This window comes from Salmo trutta, chromosome 7 (assembly GCF_901001165.1).
Source record: "Salmo trutta chromosome 7, fSalTru1.1, whole genome shotgun sequence".
In the NCBI taxonomy this organism is placed as follows: Eukaryota; Metazoa; Chordata; class Actinopteri; order Salmoniformes; family Salmonidae; genus Salmo; species Salmo trutta.
The window spans coordinates 20,842,784-20,863,303 of NC_042963.1; the positions used below are offsets into that span (position 1 = coordinate 20,842,784).

The 20,520-nt window shown below is 49.1% G+C and overlaps 1 protein-coding gene across 2 annotated transcripts in view; it reads right to left on the bottom strand.

Moving 5' to 3' along the window:
* The window catches only part of gramd2ab (GRAM domain containing 2Ab), a 65,415-nt gene extending 56,935 nt beyond the window's left edge, over positions 1–8,480 (bottom strand). For both annotated transcript variants that reach the window (XM_029758353.1, XM_029758352.1), the window contains exon 1: positions 8,176–8,480. The gene's annotated coding sequence lies outside the window, so the exon portion shown is untranslated. The remainder of the gene's footprint in view (positions 1–8,175) is intronic.
* Positions 8,481–20,520: the final 12,040 nt, after the last annotated feature.

Genomic DNA, 20,520 nt, shown 5'->3' on the forward strand with positions numbered 1-20,520 from the left:
ATGTGGAAGCTGCGATCAATAAACCACCTTCACCCTACGCCACTGTGGTTAAAGAAGATAGAAAGTAAACAGTATAGTGGGTCAATTTCCGTAGCAACTAAGAGTGTCGAAGCACGAGGCTCTGGTGTCCTGGCTACCACGCTGTGAACAGCGTGAAGCAAACCCGTGCACTTGCGCAGATACTGTGTGTGACTGGGAGAGCGAAGTGTTGCATCTCAATATCCTAGCCTATTCATTGATGATAGGCCCTGCTTGACTGAAGTTGCGAGACATTGCAAGCCAAAAAGAGATACAGCTGTCCATTGCGAGAACCAGCTTTTGATTGTCCATAGATGGGCCTCGTGCACAGTTCTGACTCAGTCTGCCTGGTGGTCTACCTGCCTATACTGTGTCCCTCCCCTCTCCCTCTTTGTCCCTCGCTAGCTCGCTATGAAAGATGCAAGTGTTTCTGTTTTCAGAAGTACGGCAATGTGATCAGTCTCCTCCATTCCAAAAATACTGAATCTTAGAAGTGGAGTCCTAGCGGAATTGAATCTTGAAACTCAGAAATGAGAGTTTACACCGGGAGTCAGCATGAAAGGAGTCGAGAAATCAATTCAATTGGAGTCGACTCTCCACCACTACGTCATCGTCGTTAACAGTTGGAAAAATGGCAGAAAAAGGCAAGGGACAGCGGTGAAATCCTGTATGACAATACTTTGAGAAGGTAAATGAGAAAGAAATGCAAACTTTGCAAGGTGGAATTGAGGTATAGTAATGGTAGCACAGGTTCAATGCTTAACCACCTGAAAGGGATGCACCGTGAGGCCCAAACTGTTGCTGGCAGAAGCGCAGCTGCATTGTGAATTCATTTGGAAAACCGATTTAAAAAAAATTGTGGTTTAAACATTTTAATTTGTTACATCCCTAGCATTAACAAACTATCATTCAACTTGTCTGTGCCTGCACCTGTCTGTTCCCTTCGGATTTAATCAGGAAATACGGCTTACAGCAACGCATTCCCCTTTGAGAAATCAAATCAAAGTTTACTTGTCACGTGCGCCGAATACAACAGGTGTAGACCTTACAGTGAAATGCTTAGTTACAGGCTCTAACCAAGAGTGGAAAAAAAGTATTAGGTGAACAATAGGTTAGTAAAGAAATAAAACAGCAAAAAGACAGTGAAAAATAACAGTAGCGAGGCTATATACAGTAGCGAGGCTATAACAGTAGCGAGGCTACATACAGGCACCGGTTAGTCGGGCTAATTGAGGTAGTATGCACATGTAGATATGGTTAAAGTGACAATGCATATATGATAAACAGAGAGTAGCAGTAGCGTAAAAGAGGGGTTGGCGGGTGGTGGGTGGCGGGACACAATGCAGATAGCCCGGTTAATCAATGTGCGGGGGCACTGGTTGGTCGGGCCAATTGAGGTAGTATGTACATGAATGTATAGTTAAAGTGACTATGCATATATGATAAACAGAGAGTAGCAGCAGCGTAAAAGAGGGGTGGGGGGGCACACAATGCAAATAGTCCAGGTAGCCATTTGATTACCTGTTCAGGAGTCTTATGGCTTGGGGGTAAAAATTGTTGAGAACCTTTTTTGTCCAAGACTTGGCACTCCGGTACCGCTTGCCATGCAGTAGTAGAGAGAACAGTCTATGACTGGGGTGGCTGGGGTCTTTGACAATTTTTGGGGCCTTCCTCTGACACCGCCTGGTGTAGAGGTCCTGGATACACTGAGTGTACAAAACATTAGGAACTCTTTCCATGACATAGCCTGACCAGGTGAATCCAGGTGAAAGCTATGATCTCTTATTGATGTCACTTGTTACATCCACTTTAATCAGTGAAGATGAAGGGGAGGAGACAGGTTAAGAATCATTTTCAAGACTTGTGACAATTGAGATGTGGATTATGTGTGTGCAATTCAGAAGGTGAATGGGCAAGACAAAATATTTAAGTGCCTTTGAATGGGGTATGGTAGTAGGTGACAGGTGCACCGGTTTGAGTGTGTCAAGAACAGCAACACTGCTGGGTTTTTCATGCTCAACAGTTTCCTGTATGTATCAAGAATGGTCCACCACCCAAAGGACATCCAGCCAAATTGACACAACTGTGGGAAGCATTGGTGTCAACATGGGCCAGCATCCCTGTAGAACGCTTGACACGTTCTAGGGTCCATGCCCCGACTAATTGAGGCTGTTCTGAGAGCAAAAGGGGTGCAACTCAATATTAGGAAGGTGTTCCTAATGTTTTGTACACTCTGTGTATATGCTGCGCTTGGTAAGACTTTCCTTTTATTAGTTACACAACCTTGCTCTCTCCATCTTTCCTTTCTAGAACTTTCTCCTAATTTGCCAGTCAGGTAGTCAGGTAGGAAGAACTGGATCTGAGGTCAGTGTAGGTGAATGCCCGGTTACTCCCCAGACCAGGTATCTCCTGGTTTCATCTGCGAAACATGCTCTTCTCTTCCCACTTTTATTCAAAGCGTCATGTTCTCTGACGTTCAGTAAGCCCCTTGGTGACTGACTGGCTGTCTGGCGTCCTAGCTCCGCCAGGACCAGAGTGACATGCACTGAAATGGCCTGGTCCCAGATCTGTGTGTGCTGTCTGGCGTCCTAGCTCCGCCAGGACCAGAGTGACATGCACTGAGATGGCCTGGTCCCAGATCTGTATGTGCTGTCTGGCGTCCTAGCTCCGCCAGGACCAGAGTGACATGCACTGAGATGGCCTGGTCCCAGATCTGTGTGTGCTGTCTGGCGTCCTAGCTCCGCCAGGACCAGAGTGACGTGCACTGAGATGGCCTGGTCCCAGATCTGTGTGTGCTGTCTGGCGTCCTAGCTCCGCCAGGACCAGAGTGACGTGCACTGAGATGGCCTGGTCCCAGATCTGTGTGTGCTGTCTGGCGTCCTAGCTCCGCCAGGACCAGAGTGACGTGCACTGAGATGGCCTGGTCCCAGATCTGTGTGTGCTGTCTGGCGTCCTAGCTCCGCCAGGACCAGAGTGACGTGCACTGGGATGGCCTGGTCCCAGATCTGTGTGTGCTGTCTGGCGTCCTAGCTCCGCCAGGACCAGAGTGACGTGCACTGAGATGGCCTGGTCCCAGATCTGTGTGTGCTGTCTGGCGTCCTAGCTCCGCCAGGACCAGAGTGACGTGCACTGAGATGACCTGGTCCCAGATCTGTGTGTGCTGTCTGGCGTCCTAGCTCCGCCAGGACCAGAGTGACGTGCACTGAGATGGCCTGGTCCCAGATCTGTGTGTGCTGTCTGGCGTCCTAGCTCCGCCAGGACCAGAGTGACGTGCACTGAGATGACCTGGTCCCAGATCTGTGTGTGCTGTCTGGCGTCCTAGCTCCGCCAGGACCAGAGTGACGTGCACTGAGATGGCCTGGTCCCAGATCTGTGTGTGCTGTCTGGCGTCCTAGCTCCGCCAGGACCAGAGTGACGTGCACTGAGATGGCCTGGTCCCAGATCTGTGTGTGCTGTCTGGCGTCCTAGCTCCGCCAGGACCAGAGTGACGTGCACTGAGATGACCTGGTCCCAGATCTGTGTGTGCTGTCTGGCGTCCTAGCTCCGCCAGGACCAGAGTGACGTGCACTGAGATGGCCTGGTCCCAGATCTGTGTGTGCTGTCTGGCGTCCTAGCTCCGCCAGGACCAGAGTGACGTGCACTGAGATGACCTGGTCCCAGATCTGTGTGTGCTGTCTGGCGTCCTAGCTCCGCCAGGACCAGAGTGACGTGCACTGAGATGGCCTGGTCCCAGATCTGTGTGTGCTGTCTGGCGTCCTAGCTCCGCCAGGACCAGAGTGACGTGCACTGAGATGGCCTGGTCCCAGATCTGTGTGTGCTGTCTTGCCAACTCGCATCGTCACTGTCACACAGTGATCGAAAGACATCTAGGACCAGGCTAGCATTGAGATGATGGTTAAAAATGATCTAGATACAATATTAAAAACAACCACTGGATGTTCAAAAGTATATTTCATTCAGAGACTTTATCAATAATCCAGCCTCACTTGTGCTGTTAAAGGAAAGGCTGCACAATATATATTCCACAAATCTAAAACAACGTTGACTGATTATATTCCTTCAAAACGGTCTTTAAAAAATACGTCTGTTTTCGCAATTTGAATTACATTTATCAAAAACTCGTATACCAACAATACACTGCAGCTTTGAGGTCAAGAAAGGAACAGCCTGCTGGTGGCTTCGGTGATGGAGGCGAATCGGGGAAGTAGGTACTAAAGTGCCCAAAGAGTTTTGTCATGTTATGTTGCTAGTGGATGATAAAAAAAACGTGCCATGCAAAATAAACTGGCCCACTCGGATTTAGCATGGTGTATGGGGATGGAATAAGCTAGCTAGCTAGCTAGCAAGCAAGCTACAACAACTCCATCAACACTGCAGGTTTTGCAGAAATGAACGGTCAAATACCAATTGGGTTAATGTCAATGTTTATTTCAAGATATGTCTTTATTATTGCTCAACTGCCTGATCTTTATTGGCTGATATAACTTGCAGGATATTATGGTAGCCACTTACATGCACACCAATATCCCATTATTATTCGGGATACTCAAGTATTCTGTTTTTGAGTTGACGCATATAAACATCATATCCCATTTACAATAACATATCCCATTTACAATAACATATCCCATTTACAATAACCCAAAAAATCTTGTATCCCGGTTATGAGAAACCCGGATAAGATGCCTGGTCTTAGACGGGATACTGTTGCATGTAAACAACTTATCGCATTTAATGTTGTTTTTTGTGGTCTGTGCAGGCTCAGTTTCACATATCATGGTTGTTGTGTGATGTTTTCATCTGATTGTCAAACAAATCACTTTGAAAAGTAGGGCACCTGTGCAGTTAAATCCACCATAATAATTCCATAATCATTTATTTTGCTGATACTCCGTACTGGACTGTAAAGCCTGCTGGCTACTTACACCCCTATTTTAGAAACGTTTCTGCTTATAATTTCCGACATTTGGTAGGCCATATTATAATACAACAAGTGTTGACATTACAGTGAAATGCTTACTTACAAGCACTTAACCTACAGTGCAGTTCAAGAAGAGTTAAGAAAATATTTACCAAATAAACTAAAGTAAAACAAGAAAAAGGAACACAATAAAACAACAACAACGAGGCTATATACCAAATTTCCAACACTTGGTAGGCCATTTGTTTGTCAGCTATAGTTAGATACATGCAGCTTCTCTTCTGTCATAACTTGTTGCCCCAGAAGACAAAATAAAGTAGTGCTCACCTGAAGAATGTCTTACATCGATAGAATTAATGCATTAGTAATCTAGTTAACACCGGTAAAGTTGTCTGTTTCGTTTAGGTCGGCGTATAGGGACCGGCAAAAAAGCAATAACTCCAAAACAGTGGAAAGACTGGGTCCTCTGAAAAATGTCCAAATGTCATCAGTTTGACCGGTTTTAAGGAAATGGAACGCTGAGAAAACGATGAAACGCGCTTCTGATAAGACTTCAGTTCATCTTGGGTGCATAATTTATGTGGTTGAAATACTGTCTGCTTGCATAACAGTGTCAAAGATAATACATTACGCGCGCATTTTCTGAAGAGATGCCGAAACAAATAAATAATATTTCTCCAATCCTGTTCCCGAGACAAAATTAACATTTGTTCTATCGTTTTACTGCAAGAAATGCATAATTCTGATGGAGTTAATATTATATTCGACTACATGTGAGAGGTTATAGGCCCTACAGTCAGTGTCCAGATTTGAGTTACTATTCTATTTAACCCATATGAACTTAAATTAGAAATATTCTGTTTATTAATGGTTAAAGGGATACTCGTGAGTGGGATATCAAAAGGTGCATGTAAACAGCTTATCCTGAATAAGACCTTAATCTGGATATGAGCTACTGTCCGGAATACTGTGCGTATGTAAATGTGGTCAATGTTTGTGTTAGCCATTATACCTGGATTTACTGTTACTGCTGCTAGTAATGTTGGTGACGTTAGAACTCAAGTTAACATGTGTAGATATAGCTACCATCGGCCAACAACAGAGTTTTAGCCAGTTTGGTTATGGATGTTTAATGTCTTCTATGATGGTAAAGGTTTATCTTGATTTTGCGTAACAGTACGACAAACGCTGATGTGCTGAACTGCTAATAAGTGACGATGCAAAATGTTTCCGAAAATAATATTCCCCTCTCGCTGGAATCAACACCCATCTACATGCACTGAAATTAAATTGATTCGATCTTTGAGTCCTGTTCACTGTTATTTGACAGACGATAGAATGATAGATAATGGCTGCTCTTCGGGAGTTCTAACGAGTAGTAACTTTGAGTCCAAAAGACATTCAAGGGGCGGCGGTTTTACAACTAAACAAACACAAACAGTTATATTGTGTAGTGCTGCTACTGACTCCAAATCAGAGCCAAAATGCTTCTAAACCTCCTCAATGGGTCTCTTGTTTAAGTGTCCTTGAGTGATCTCATCCCTTCAGTTGTTCCCTGTCCCCAAACGAGGAGTCCAATCCGAAACAACGCTAGGGGAAACGACCACATTGTGCCTGTCTCAACTCTGTGGAGGGGAACCATTTCCCACTAGAAAAAGATTTTGGCTTAAGCCTAGTGGACCGGAAACTTGTAAACAACATCACACCAGGCCACACAGTAAATCAGTCATTATGGGAGATGCATACCAATAGACAGGGAGCATGTGTGGTGGATAGGTCTTAGGAAGTTGCATGACAACCAATAAGGAATGTATCCACATTATCCAATATCAGAAGTAATGAATTCAATAGTTTACTAGTAAAGTAATATCTTCGCCTACGAAGTCCATTTTACGGTTTGGTTTAGTTGAGGCTGATCTGTCCAACTTGACTTTCAGACAGCCGTTATTATCTACAACACAAACAGATACAGAACCTTGAGATGTAAATTACCTCGCCGCCGAGAGCTGTGTCCACAGTTTTATAAATAGGTTCTCTTTGAAGCTCCCAACCTACTTCACTTTAGAATATTAGCCTGGCCAAACATAGCCAGGCCATGCTCAATTAGCACCTTTCATTTCCAACACAAGTCTAATAAAACGGACTATTCCCCATTATAATGGAACATAATAATTGATCCATCTCTTTCAAACACTCACAATAGAGGTTGGGCCATATGCAATGTTAACATGGTCCAACCTTTCAATAAAGAGGGCTTCACAATTCTGATGGCTGTAATTGGTATTGTGTTTGGGCGATATACAGTATATACCGTACACCGTGGTATTTGGAAAAAGCCACAGGATGGTTTTTCAATACCGTCAAAATGATTTATTTGAAGTTTTTACATAATATGCAAGCCCAAGGGAGCACTAGGCAAGATGTTGCAGCTGGATAATACATTGTGTCAGATGGGGCAAATAATAATCATGTGGTTCAGTCGATGAGTGGTTACATGGAGATCAGAGAGGAAGCTACACTATATATACAAAAGTAGGCCAAATGGATTCAAACACACTTGTGTCTAATTATTAACCACTCTCTGGAATGTATGACCTGTTTGATACTAACAATTAGAAAATGCATGTCATTACCTTTCAGACAGACACTAAATGTACATGGGCCTGTTGGCTAAACTAATCATAATACCCCAACTACATATCTGACATACCCATGAGTGGAACATCATGTGCTGGGTGACAAGTTTCCATTCCCAAAGTAGAAACTACTGAGATCCTTGCAGTCTATTTTAGCAGCCATGATTTCATATTGTCAGCACACTGGAAATCTCTCTGCACACCTCTTTCATTGTTCTAGAAGAATACTGCACAAAGTTGGCACAGAAGAATGACTTATCAGTTTTTAGTTTCCTTTGTAATTATGTATAGCTAAACGGGCAGGATGAGTGCAGACTACCACAGCACAGTGGCACGAGTGTCGAAGATTTGCATTATGTAATTCAAATGGATAATTCAATGACCAAGCACTAACCTATCAGTTATGTAATAACATAATAATAATAATGTCACTGTCCGACTTGAATCATCTGTTCATTACCTTCAGCTGTCGTGTCATATTTCCAATTAACTTGTCTATCTCGTAAAATAACGGGTAAATACAGTACCAGGACCGCGAAGCAGAAATAAATCTGCCTCTCGTTGACAATGTCTGCGGTCTCGACATGGATAAAAACCTACCGTGGAAACTGGGTAGATATGCTGTCGAGTATATCATTTCCGCGGCGGACTCAGAGAGGAGAAATAAGGGTCGAACGTCCACATAATCGTATTCTAAAGTAAGAAGTCCGTGGGTAAAGGGAAAATGGTAGACAAGATTGGAAGAGGGGAAAGCGGTTGTCAGAGTTGTCGAGCTGTCAACACAAAGGCAGGAGCACCGAGTAGATGAAATTTCGGCTGACTAAAAAGCTAACTTGTTGCGCCGAGCATCCACGAGCGCTGTGGCAATGGGCACTGGCTTATTTATTTACTGTTCCCGCCTCCTGCATTTTTTTGTGCCTTACTACTGTGATCTCTACCGTCCAGCTACTACGTGCACTCGTGCAGAGAACGCGGAACACATAACTTCTAGTGGTTGATCAACTGTACTGCAAGCAAATATTGTTATTTGGGGGAAAATTGAGGTGTTTTAATGCACGGGAGTTATAATCATGTTTGGCTAATAAAAACATTCAAATGTAGGCCTAACAGATGCATTTACCGTTGGTTACAGTACTGCTTTGTGATAGGAGCCGACATCATAGCATATTTAATCTCAGAGCCTACTGAATACTAAGGCAGGAGATAGTAAAACACATTAGGGCAATTTTAGCATGTACATCTTGGTGGGGCAGAAAATATATATATTTGATGCATGCCAGCAAAGGCACTACACAACACAACACTAAAACAATACATTAATTGCACTGTAATGGTGACAAACGGCGCCCACAAATTGTTGTCCCAACAGCAGAGCTTTCCTTTCAGCACCATGGAGTTAATCCTTACCACTGCTACACCTGGCTATCAGTGGAGCCTTGTCTAACAGCGAAACAGTTCATTCAGCCTCATTTACTGCCTTTTTAAAAAACATAGCTGATATTGCTGACTTGCTTAAACAAATGGGGTTTCTACTGACAATTGAGATGTGCAAACTATGGTATAAGGGAAAAATGAGCGGATAAGAGGCAATCCAAGCTAGGACGGACGTATTCAATATAACTATTGGTTCAGCACTTTTGAAATGTACAGTGACAGAATTCAGAACATGGGCCGTTCTTACAGTATTTCCCCTGTACACCAAGTCAAAACTGTAGGATAAATAAATGTGATGATTAGATTTCTCTAAAACAGGCTATAGGCTACATGTGCACCACCAAGTCAGAACAGTAGGCTAAGTTATGAGGGGGGAAAGGGACCAAATTATTAGGGTGAGGCACATGGGCTACTAACAGCTTACTACACAACATACACTTAATATTACTTTCTTGGCTACAGTATACAGTGGCAAGAAGAAGTATGTGAACCCTTTGGAATTACCTGTATTTCTGCATAAATTGGTCATAAAATGGGATCTTATCTTCATCTAAGTTACAGCAATAGACAAACACAGTCTGCCTAAACTAATAACACACAAACAATTATACGTTTTCAGGTCTTTATTGAACACACCGTGTAAACATTCACAGTGCAGGGTGCAAAAAGTATGTGAACCCTTGGATTTAATAACTGGTTGACCATCCTTTGGCAGCAATAATCTCAACCAAACATTTTCTGTAGTTGCGGATCAGGCCTGCACAATGGTCAGGAGAAAGTTTGGACCATTCCTCTTTACAAAACTGTTTCAGTTCAGCAATATTCTTGGGATGTCTAGTGTGAACCACTCTCTTGAGGTCATGCCACAGCATCTCAATCGGGTTGAGGTCAGAACTCTGACTGGGCCACTCCAGAAGGCGTATTTTATTTTGTTGAAGCCATTTTGTTGTTGATTTACTTCTGTGTTTTGGGTCATTGTCCTGTTGCATCACCCAACTCCTGTTGAGATTCAATTCACAGACAGATAGCCTTACATTCTCCTGCAAAATGTCTTGATAAACTTGGTAATTCATTTTTCCATTGATGATAGCAAGCTGTCCAGGCACTAAGGCAGCAAAGCAGCCTCAAACCATGATGCTCCTTCCACCATACTTACAGTTGGGATGAGGTTTTGATGTTGGTGTGCTGTGCCTTTTTTTCTCCACACATTGTGTTGTGTGTTCCATCCTTCCAAACAACTTTTGTTTAATCTGTCCACAGAATATTTTGGAACATCCAGATGCTCTTTTGCAAACTTCAGACGTGCAGCAATGTTTTTTGTGGACAGCAGTGGCTTCTTCCGTGGTGTCCCCCCATGAACACCATTCCTGTTTTACATATCGTGGACTCGTCAACAGAGATGTTAGCATGTTCTAGTGATTTCTGTAAGTCTTTAGCTGACACTCTGGGATACTTCTTAACCTCATTGAGCATTCTGCGCTGTGCTCTTGCAGTCATCTTTGCAGGATGGCCACTCCTAGGGAGAGTAGCAACAGTGCTGAACTGTCTCCATTTATATACAATTTGTTTTAATGTGGACTGATGAACATCAAGGCTTTTAGAGATATTTTTGTAACCGTTTCCAGGTTTATGCAAGTGAACAATTCTTAATCTTAGGTCTTCTGAGATCTCTTTTGTTTGAGGCATGGTTCACATCAGGCAATGCTTCCTGTGAATAGCAAACTCAAATTTTGTGAGTGTTTTGTATATGGCGGGGCAGCTCTAACCAACATCTCCAATCTTGTTTCATTGACTGGACTCCAAGTTAGCTAACTCCTGACTCTAATTTTCTTTTGGCGAAGTCATTAGCCAATCAATAAATCCATTTTTATTTATAAAGCCCTTTTTACATCAGCCGATGTCACAGAGTGCTATACAGAAACCCAGTCTAAAACCCCAAACAGCAAGCGATGCCGATGTAGAAGCACGGTGGCTAGGAAAAACTCCCTAGAAAGGCAGAAACCTAGGAAGAAATCGAGAAGTAACCAGGCTCTGAGGGGTGGCCAGTCCTCTTCTGGGTGTCACGCTTGTGTGTAGTGGGTGAGGAATCAAATGCAGGAAGCTGCGATGCAGGGTAGTGGCTTTAATAAGCACAACGGAAAAAATACAAGCCTTCCCAAACACAGCGATCAAAGCGCACAACAAAACAAGGTGCCCCAAACACAGGGGGACAAAACACTGTTGGTGCAAACACACGCACTACTGAAAATTACAAAAATCAGAGTGTCACCAAGCAAGCAAACAGAGAAACACAATCACGTACAAAAAACCATACATCCTACGCTAACCTAAATAACCCCCCCACTAATGACTAACCCAAAACAGGTGCGTGCCTACCTAGACCTAACCAAACGAAAGTGAAACAAAACAAGGATCGATGGCAGCTAGTAGTTCGGCGACGACGACCGCCGAGCCCCGCCCGGCCGAGGAGGGGCGCCACCATCCGTCACAGTCGTGACAGTACTCCCCCCCTGACGCGCGGCTCCCGCAGCGCGCCGTCGCCGACCTCGAGGACGCCCCGGAGGTCGAGGCGCAGGGCGATCCGGATGGAGGCTGTGGAACTCCCGGGTGAGCGCTGGGTCCAGTATGTCCTCCACCGGTACCCAGCACCTCTCCTCCGGGCCGTACCCCTCCCAGTCCACGAGGTACTGCAGGCCCCTCGCCCGGCGTCTGGAGTCCAAGATGGATCGAACTGTGTACGCCGGGGCCCCCCCGATGTCCAGGGGGGGTGGAGGGACCTCCCGTACCTCATTTTCCTGCAGCGGACCAGCTACCACCGGCCTGAGGAGAGACACATGAAACGAGGGGTTAATACGATAATAAGAAGGAAGTTGTAATCTGTAACACACCTCGTTTATTCTCCTCAGGACTTTAAATGGCCCCACAAACCGCGGACCCAGCTTCCGGCAGGGCAGGCGGAGGGGCAGGTTCCGGGTCGAGAGCCAGACTCTCTCCCCTGGGGTGAACACGGGGGCCTCGCTGCGGTGCCGGTCAGCGCTCGCTTTCTGTCGCTCCCTGGCTCGTCCCAGGGATTCCTGCACAGCGTTCCAGGTCTCCCTTGAGCGCTGCACCCATTCCTCCACCGCAGGAGCCTCCGTCTGGCTCTGATGCCATGGCCCCAGGACCGGCTGATAACCCAACACACATTTGAATGGTGACATGTTGGTGGAGGAGTGGCGCAAAGAGTTCTGAGCCATTTCGGCCCATGGCACGAACCTTGCCCACTCCCCTGGCCGGTCCTGGCAATAGGACCGCAGGAACCTGCCCACTTCCTGGTTTACCCTTTCCACCTGCCCATTACTTTCGGGGTGAAACCCCGAGGTCAGACTGACCGAAACCCCCAGCCGCTCCATAAACGCCCGCCACACTCGGGACGTGAACTGGGGGCCTCGATCTGAGACGATATCCTCGGGCACCCCGTAGTGCCGGAAGACGTGGGTGAATAAGGCTTCCGCGGTCTGCAGGGCCGTAGGAAGACCGGGTAACGGAATCAGACGGCAGGACTTAGAAAACCGGTCCACAACGACCAGGATTGTAGTGTTGCCCTGAGACGGCGGGAGATCGGTCAAGAAATCCACTGCCAGGTGGGACCATGGTCGTTGTGGAACCGGGAGGGGTTGTAATTTCCCTCTAGGCAGGTGCCTGGGAGCCTTACTCTGAGCGCACACCGAACAGGAGGAGACATAGTGCCTCACGTCCTTCACCAAGGTGGGCCACCAGTATCTCCCACTAAGACCACGCACTGTCCGCTCAACCCCTGGGTGACCCGCGGAGGGAAGCGTGTGAGCCCACCGAATCAGCCGATCGCGAACACCGAGCGGAACGTACTTACGACCCACTGGACACTGCGGAGGAGTAGGCTCCGTCCGTAACGCCCGCTCGATGTCCGCGTCCACCTCCCAGACCACCGGTGCCACCAGGCAGGAGGCTGGAAGGATAGGCGTGGGCTCGGTGGACCGTTCCTCGGCGTCATGGAGACGAGACAGTGCGTCGGCCTTAGTGTTCCGGGAACCTGGGATATACGAGATGTTAAACCGAAATCTCGTAAAGAACATCGCCCACCTGGCTTGACGCGGGTTCAGTCTCCTCGCCGCCCGGATGTACTCCAGATTGCGGTGGTCAGTCCAGATGAGAAAAGGGTGGCGCGCCCCCTCAAGCCAATGTCTCCACACCTTCAGGGCTCTGACCACAGCCAACAGCTCCCTGTCCCCCACATCATAGTTACGCTCCGCCGGACTCAACTTCCTAGAGAAGAAGGCGCAGGGGCGGAGCTTGGGGGGGGTGCCCGAGCGCTGGGACAGCACGGCTCCTACCCCAGCCTCGGACGCGTCCACCTCCACTATGAAGGGCAAAGAGGGGTCCGGGTGCGCCAGCACCGGGGCGTCGGTGAACAAAACCTTCAGACGACTAAAAGCCCTGTCCGCCTCCGCGGACCACTGCAACCGCACCGGGCCCCCCTTCAACAGTGAGGTAATGGGAGCCGCCACCTGCCCAAAGCCCCGGATAAACCTCCGGTAGTAATTGGCAAATCCCAAAAACCGCTGCACCTCCTTCACCGTGGTGGGAGTCGGCCAATTACGCACGGCTGAGACGCGGTCACATTCCATCACTACCCCTGATGAGGAAATGCGATACCCCAAGAAAGAGACGGCTGGTTTGGAAAACTCACATTTCTCAGCCTTGACGTATAGGTCATGCTCCACCAGTCGCCCAAGCACTTTACGCACCAGAGACACATGCTCGGCGCGTGTAGCGGAGTAGACCAGAATGTCATCGATGTACACCACTACACCCTGACCGAGCAGGTCCCGGAGAATCTCGTCCACAAAAGATTGAAAGACTGCGGGAGCATTCTTTAACCCATACGGCATGACGAGGTACTCATAATGGCCAGATGTGGTACTAAATGCAGTTTTCCACTCGTCCCCTCCTCGGATACGCACCAGATTATATGCGCTCCTGAGATCCAATTTCGTGAAGAAGCGCGCCCCGTGAAATGACTCCATCGCCGAGGCGATGAGAGGTAGTGGGTAACTGAAACCCACTGTGATGGCATTTAGACCTCTATAGTCAATGCACGGGCGCAAACCTCCCTCCTTCTTCTTCACGAAAAAGAAGCTCGAGGAGACGGGTGAGTGAGATGGCCGAATGTATCCCTGCCTCAAGGATTCAGTGACGTATGTCTCCATAGCCGCTGTCTCCTCCTGAGACAGGGGATAAACGTGACTACGAGGGAGGGCAGCGCCCACCTGGAGGTTTATCGCACAGTCTCCTCGTCGATGAGGTGGTAATTGGGTCGCCTTCGTTTTACTGAAGGCGATAGCCAAATCGGCATATTCTGAGGGAATGTGCACGGTGGAGACTTGGTCTGGACTCTCCACCGTAGTCGCACCGATGGAAACTCCTATGCACCTGCCCGAGCACTCATTTGACCACCCCTTAAGAGCCCTCTGTCCCCACGAAATCTTAGGGTTGTGATTGGCTAGCCAGGGAATCCCTAGAACCACTGGAAACGCTGGGGAATCGATGAGGAAAAGACTAATCTGCTCCTCATGACCCCCCCGCATTACCATGACCAGAGGTACAGTGACCTCCCTGACCAGCCCCGACCCTAGTGGTCGACTGTCTAGGGCGTGTATGGGGAAGGGTTGGTCCAACTGGACCAAGGGAATCCCTAACCTAGCCGCGACCCCACGGTCCATAAAACTCCCTGCTGCGCCTGAATCGACTAGCGCCTTAAACCGGGAGTGAGGGGAGAAACAAGGGAAAGACACTGACACATACATGTGACGTACAGGGGGCTCTGGGTGAGGCTGGTGCTGACTCACCTGAGGTGTCAAAGGAGCGCTCTGCCTGCCGTCTGGACTCCTAGGGGAGTCTCCCCAGCACCGGTCCACAGTGTGCCCTCTGCGACCACATGAGGTGCAGGAGCGACCCCCCCCTCCAGTCTTCCTGGCTGCTGCCCCCCCTATCTCCATAGGCGTGGGAGCAGGAGGGCTGGAGGGTGGAATGAGCAGGGCCCGGGTCGGACGTCCGCGGGCGGCCAGCAGATTGTCCAGTCGGATGGACAGATCCACCAGTTGGTCCAGTGTGTGAGTCGTGTCCCGACAGGCTAATTCCCGGCGGACGTCCTCCCTCAAACTACAACGGTAGTGGTCTATAAGGGCCCTCTCATTCCACCCTGCTCCCGCGGCCAGGGTCCGGAACTCGAGAGCGAAATCCTGCGCGCTCCTCGTCTCCTGCCTCAGGTGAAACAGCCGCTCACCCGCCGCTCTCCCCTCCGGGGGATGATCGAATACTGCCCGAAAGCGGCGGGTGAACTCTGGGTAGTTGTCCCTGGCTGAGTCCGGACTGTCCCACACGGCGTTTGCCCATTCCAGGGCCTTACCCGTGAGACAGGAGACGAGGACGCTGACGCTCTCCTCCCCCGAGGGAGGGGGACGAACGGTCGCCAGGTATAACTCCAGCTGGAGTAAGAAGCCCTTACACCCAGCGGCCGTTCCATCATACTCCCTGGGGGGGGCGAGCTTCACCCCACTGGTACTGGGAGCTGTGGGTGCTGGGGGGGGCGCAGGCTGTTGGACTGCCGCGTTCGAGGGGCCGAGAGCGCGTCGGTCCCAGCTCTCCAGGCGCGCCAACACCTGATCCATGGCGTTACCCAGCCGGTGGAGCAGGGTAGAGTGTTGATCCACGGTTTCCTCCATGGACAGGGCTGGCGCTGAAGCTCCTGCTGACTCCATTACGTTTTTGGTACGTGATTTCTGTCACGCTTGTGTGTAGTGGGTGAGGAATCAAATGCAGGAAGCTGCGATGCAGGGTAGTGGCTTTAATAAGCACAACGGAAAAAATACAAGCCTTCCCAAACACAGCGATCAAAGCGCACAACAAAACAAGGTGCCCCAAACACAGGGGGACAAAACACTGTTGGTGCAAACACACGCACTACTGAAAATTACAAAAATCAGAGTGTCACCAAGCAAGCAAACAGAGAAACACAATCACGTACAAAAAACCATACATCCTACGCTAACCTAAATAACCCCCCCACTAATGACTAACCCAAAACAGGTGCGTGCCTACCTAGACCTAACCAAACGAAAGTGAAACAAAACAAGGATCGATGGCAGCTAGTAGTTCGGCGACGACGACCGCCGAGCCCCGCCCGGCCGAGGAGGGGCGCCACCATCCGTCACAGTCGTGACACTGGGTGTGCCGGGTTGAGATTATAAAAGTACGTGGCGTACATGCGAAGATATTCAAACGTTCATAGATGACCAGCAGGGTCAAATAATAATAATCTCAGTGGTTGTAGAGGGTGCAACAGGTCAGCACCTCAGGAGTAAATGTCAGTTGGCTTTTCATAGCCGATCATTCAGAGTTAGACAGCAGGTGTGGTAGAGAGAGAGTCGAAAACAGCAGGTCCGGGACAAGGTAGCACGTCCGGTGAACAAGTCAGGGTTCCATAGCCGCAGGGAGAACAGTTGAAACTGGAGCAGCAGCATGACCAGGTGGACTGGGGACAGCAAGGAATCATCAGGCCAGGTAGAGTTGAGGCATGGTCCGAGGGCTCAGGTCCTCTGAGAGAGAGAGAAAGACAGAGAGACAAAGCGAGAGACAGGGACAGAGAATTAGAGGGAGCATAATTAAATTCACTTACAGGACACTGGATAAGACAGGAGAAATACTCCAGATATAACAGACTGACCCTAGCCCCTGACACATAAACTATTGTACCATAAATACTGGAGGCTGAGACAGGATGGGTCGGGAGACACTGTGGCCCCCTGTTACGATACCCCCTGTTGCGAACCGGCTCAGAGTTCGCAACAAAAGGGAGACAATGTGGAGACAAGGAGTATCAAAAATATATATTTATTAGATACCACAACTAGCACAACCAAAAACAACAAGGTGTCTGCATGGAGAGAGTCTCCCCAATGATTGTGGAAGAGGTCTATTTATCCTGGGACACAGCCGGGCCCAGGTGCTTCCCATTTAGCTGACGACCCTTCCAACTCCGCCCACCGGCATCCTAATAAGGAAACAAGAACAAAGAGAGAGAATACGGCAGACAGAGTGGGAGGGTCGTCACACACCCCCCCATAAAACCGGGGACCAACAAGGGCCCCGGAACAACGTACCAGCCTCTGCGTCCCAAATTGACACAGGCCTCTGCGTCCCAAATTGACACAGGCCTCTGCGTCCCAAATTGACACAGGCCTCTGCGTCCCAAATTGACACAGGCCTCTGCGTCCCAAATTGACACAGGCCTCTGCGTCCCAAATTGACACAGCCCTCTGCGTCCCAAATTGACACAGCCCTCTGCGTCCCAAATTGACACAGCCCTCTGCGTCCCAAATTGATGAGGGGTTACATGTTCACCTTCCACTTGCCCCAGCCAACCTCCTTCTCCCCAGACCTCAGCAACCTTTGCACACAGGAAGCAACATTTAAGAGGAAAGGAGAACACAAGACCAGGAGGGAACAGACAGGAAAGTTAGAACATGACAAAACCAAACAATGGTCAGTCACAACACTCAGGAACAGGGCACACAAGAGACCGTATCATCTACAAACGCAAACAACATCTCCCAACGGTTCATAGTCACTTCTCAACGGTTCAGTCATTTCCCAACGATTCTTAGTCACTCCTCAACGGTTCTTAGTCACCCCAACGGTTCTTAGTCACCCCAACGGTTCTTAGTCACTCCAACGGTTCATAGTCACTCCAACGGTTCTGCTCAGCACACCAGACCACAAGAGAAAATACAATCACACCGGGCACCACAGAAAAGAGATGAGATATGGAGCTTCCCCAAAACCTACAATAACTCAACCCTAGTCTTCATGCAGCTTTGCGGTGGGTAATTATGCACTGTAGCCCGCTGGCAAGGAAGTAACCCCCCAGCACGCTGGTAGATTCCACCAAGCAAGAAAAACAAGAAAATAGCGAAAACACAACAGGAAACAGTTTTGCAGGCTATAACTACAAGCAGTGCAAAAACAACTACCCACAATCAAACAGGTGAAAACAAGCTCCCTAAATATGACTCTCAATCAGGAACAACGATGTACAGCTGTTCCTGATTGAGAGCCACACAGACCAACAAAGAAATACACATACTAGAAAAACCTAGAACACCAACACAAGAACATATACCAAAAACCCCGGAACACATAAATACAATACCCTTCTACATACACATAACCCCCCAAACCATATAATAACAAATAACCCCTATTACTGGTCAGGACGTGACAGTAGCCCCCCCCCCCCCCCCCCCCCCCAAAGGTGCAGACCCCGGATGCACCTCACAACAAAACCCCAAAATAAACACCTAACTAAAGGGAGGGAAGGGAGGGTGGCTGCCGTCAAAGACGGCTCCTGTGCTACACCCCCTCCCCAAACCTCCTACAGTGGAGGTGGCTTAGGCTCGGGCCTAAGACCACCCCCTGACCAGTCCATTCCTCCCACATACCTAGGCCTGACTCATGTCCCTGTAGACCCTGGACTGTACTCTCGGAGCTCCGGACTATAGGGAGATTCTAGGAGCTCCGGACTGTAGGGTGACTCTAGGAGCTCCGGACTGTAGGGCGACTCATTCGGTTCCGGACTGTAGGCAGACTCATTCGGTTCCGGACTGTAGGCAGACTCATTCGGTTCCGGACTGTAGGCAGACTCATTCGGTTCCGGACTGTAGGCAGACTCACTCGGTTCTGAGCTGTAGGCAGACTCACTCGGTTCTGAGCTGTAGGCAGACTCATTCGGTTCCGGACTGTAGGCAGACTCACTCGGTTCTGAGCTGTAGGCAGACTCATTCGGTTCCGGACTGTAGGACATCTCACTTGGTTCCGGACTGTAGGCTGTCTCACTTGGTTCCGGACTGTAGGCCGTCTTACTCGGTTCCGGACTGTAGACCCTCTCACTCCGTTCCGAACTGTGGGCCGTCTCACTCAGCTCTGAACAGTGGGCCGTCTCTCTTGGTTCCGAACTGTAGGCCGTCTCACTCAGTTCTGGGCTATACACTATTACCGGATACTCTGGACGGGGTACTGTTGCCGGATACTCTGGACGGGGCACTGTTGCCGGATACTCTGGACGGGGCACTGTTGCCAAACACTCTGGACGGGGCACTGTTGCCGGACACTCTGGACGGGGCACTGTTGCCGGACACTCTGGACGGGGCACTGTCGTCGGAAGCTCGGGACTGGGCTGATGCACTGGAAGCCTGATGCGTGGTACTGGTACTGGATGTGCCAGTTTGGGGACACGCACCTCAGGGCTAGTGCGGGAACAGGCTGAGTTGGACTGGGCTGACGCACTGGAGGCCTGGTGCATGATGCTGGCTGTGGATATACCGGGCCGTGGAGGCGCACAGGCGGTCTTGATCACCCCTCCTGCACAACCCGTCCTGGCTGGATGGAACTAGTAGCCCTGTACGAGCGGAGTGCTGGTACAGGGCGAACTGGGCTGTGCAGGGGCCTGATGGTTGCCGTGCATAGAGCAGGCGTAGGGTAGCCTGGACCTAGGAGGCGCACCGGTGACCAGATGCGCTGTGCAGGCATTCTCCTACCAGGCTGGATGCCCACTCTAGCACGGCACTTGCGAGGGGCTGGGATCACTCGCACCGGACTGTGCGTGTGTATGGGCGAGATCGTGCACACTTCAGCATACCTCGGCGCTCTCCACTCCATACGTTCCCCATAATAACCACGGGGAGCTGGCTTAGGGCTCACCCTTGGCCCAGCCAAACTACCCGTGTGCCCCCCCCAAATAAAATTATTGGGGGTGCCTCTCCGGCTTCCTCGCCAGCCGTGCTCCCCAGTAGCGTTCCCGGTCCTCACCAGACTTCCTCCATGGGCCCTCTCCGGCCAGAATCTCCACCCAAGTCCATGACTCACGACAGTCTACCCGTTGCTCCTTCCTCCGCTGCTTGGTCCGTGTTTGGTGGGTAGTTCTGTCACGGCTGTCATATAGATTAGACCAAGGCGCAGCGGGTTGCGTGCTCATCATTATCATATTTTATTAAACACGTGAACACGGAAAAACAAGAAAATAGCGAAAACACGACAGGAAACAGTTTTGCAGGCTTTAACTACAAGCAGTGCAAAAACAACTACCCACAATCAAACAGGTGAAAACAAGCTCCCTACATATGACTCTCAATTAGGAACAACGATGTACAGCTGTTCCTGATTGAGAGCCACACAGACCAACAAAGAAATACACAAACTAGGAAAACCGAGAACACCAACACAAGAACATATGGACAGAACTCTGCAGGCTATCTCTGCAGTAGATTGTAACACCGCCCCCTTTGGCCATTCTATCTAGTCTGAATATGTTGTAGTTAGGGATGAAGATTTCAGAGTTTTTGGTGGACTTCATAAGCCAGGATTCAGACACGGCTAGGACATCCGGGTTGGCAGAGTGTGCTAAAGCAGTGAATAAAACAAACTTAGGGAGAAGGC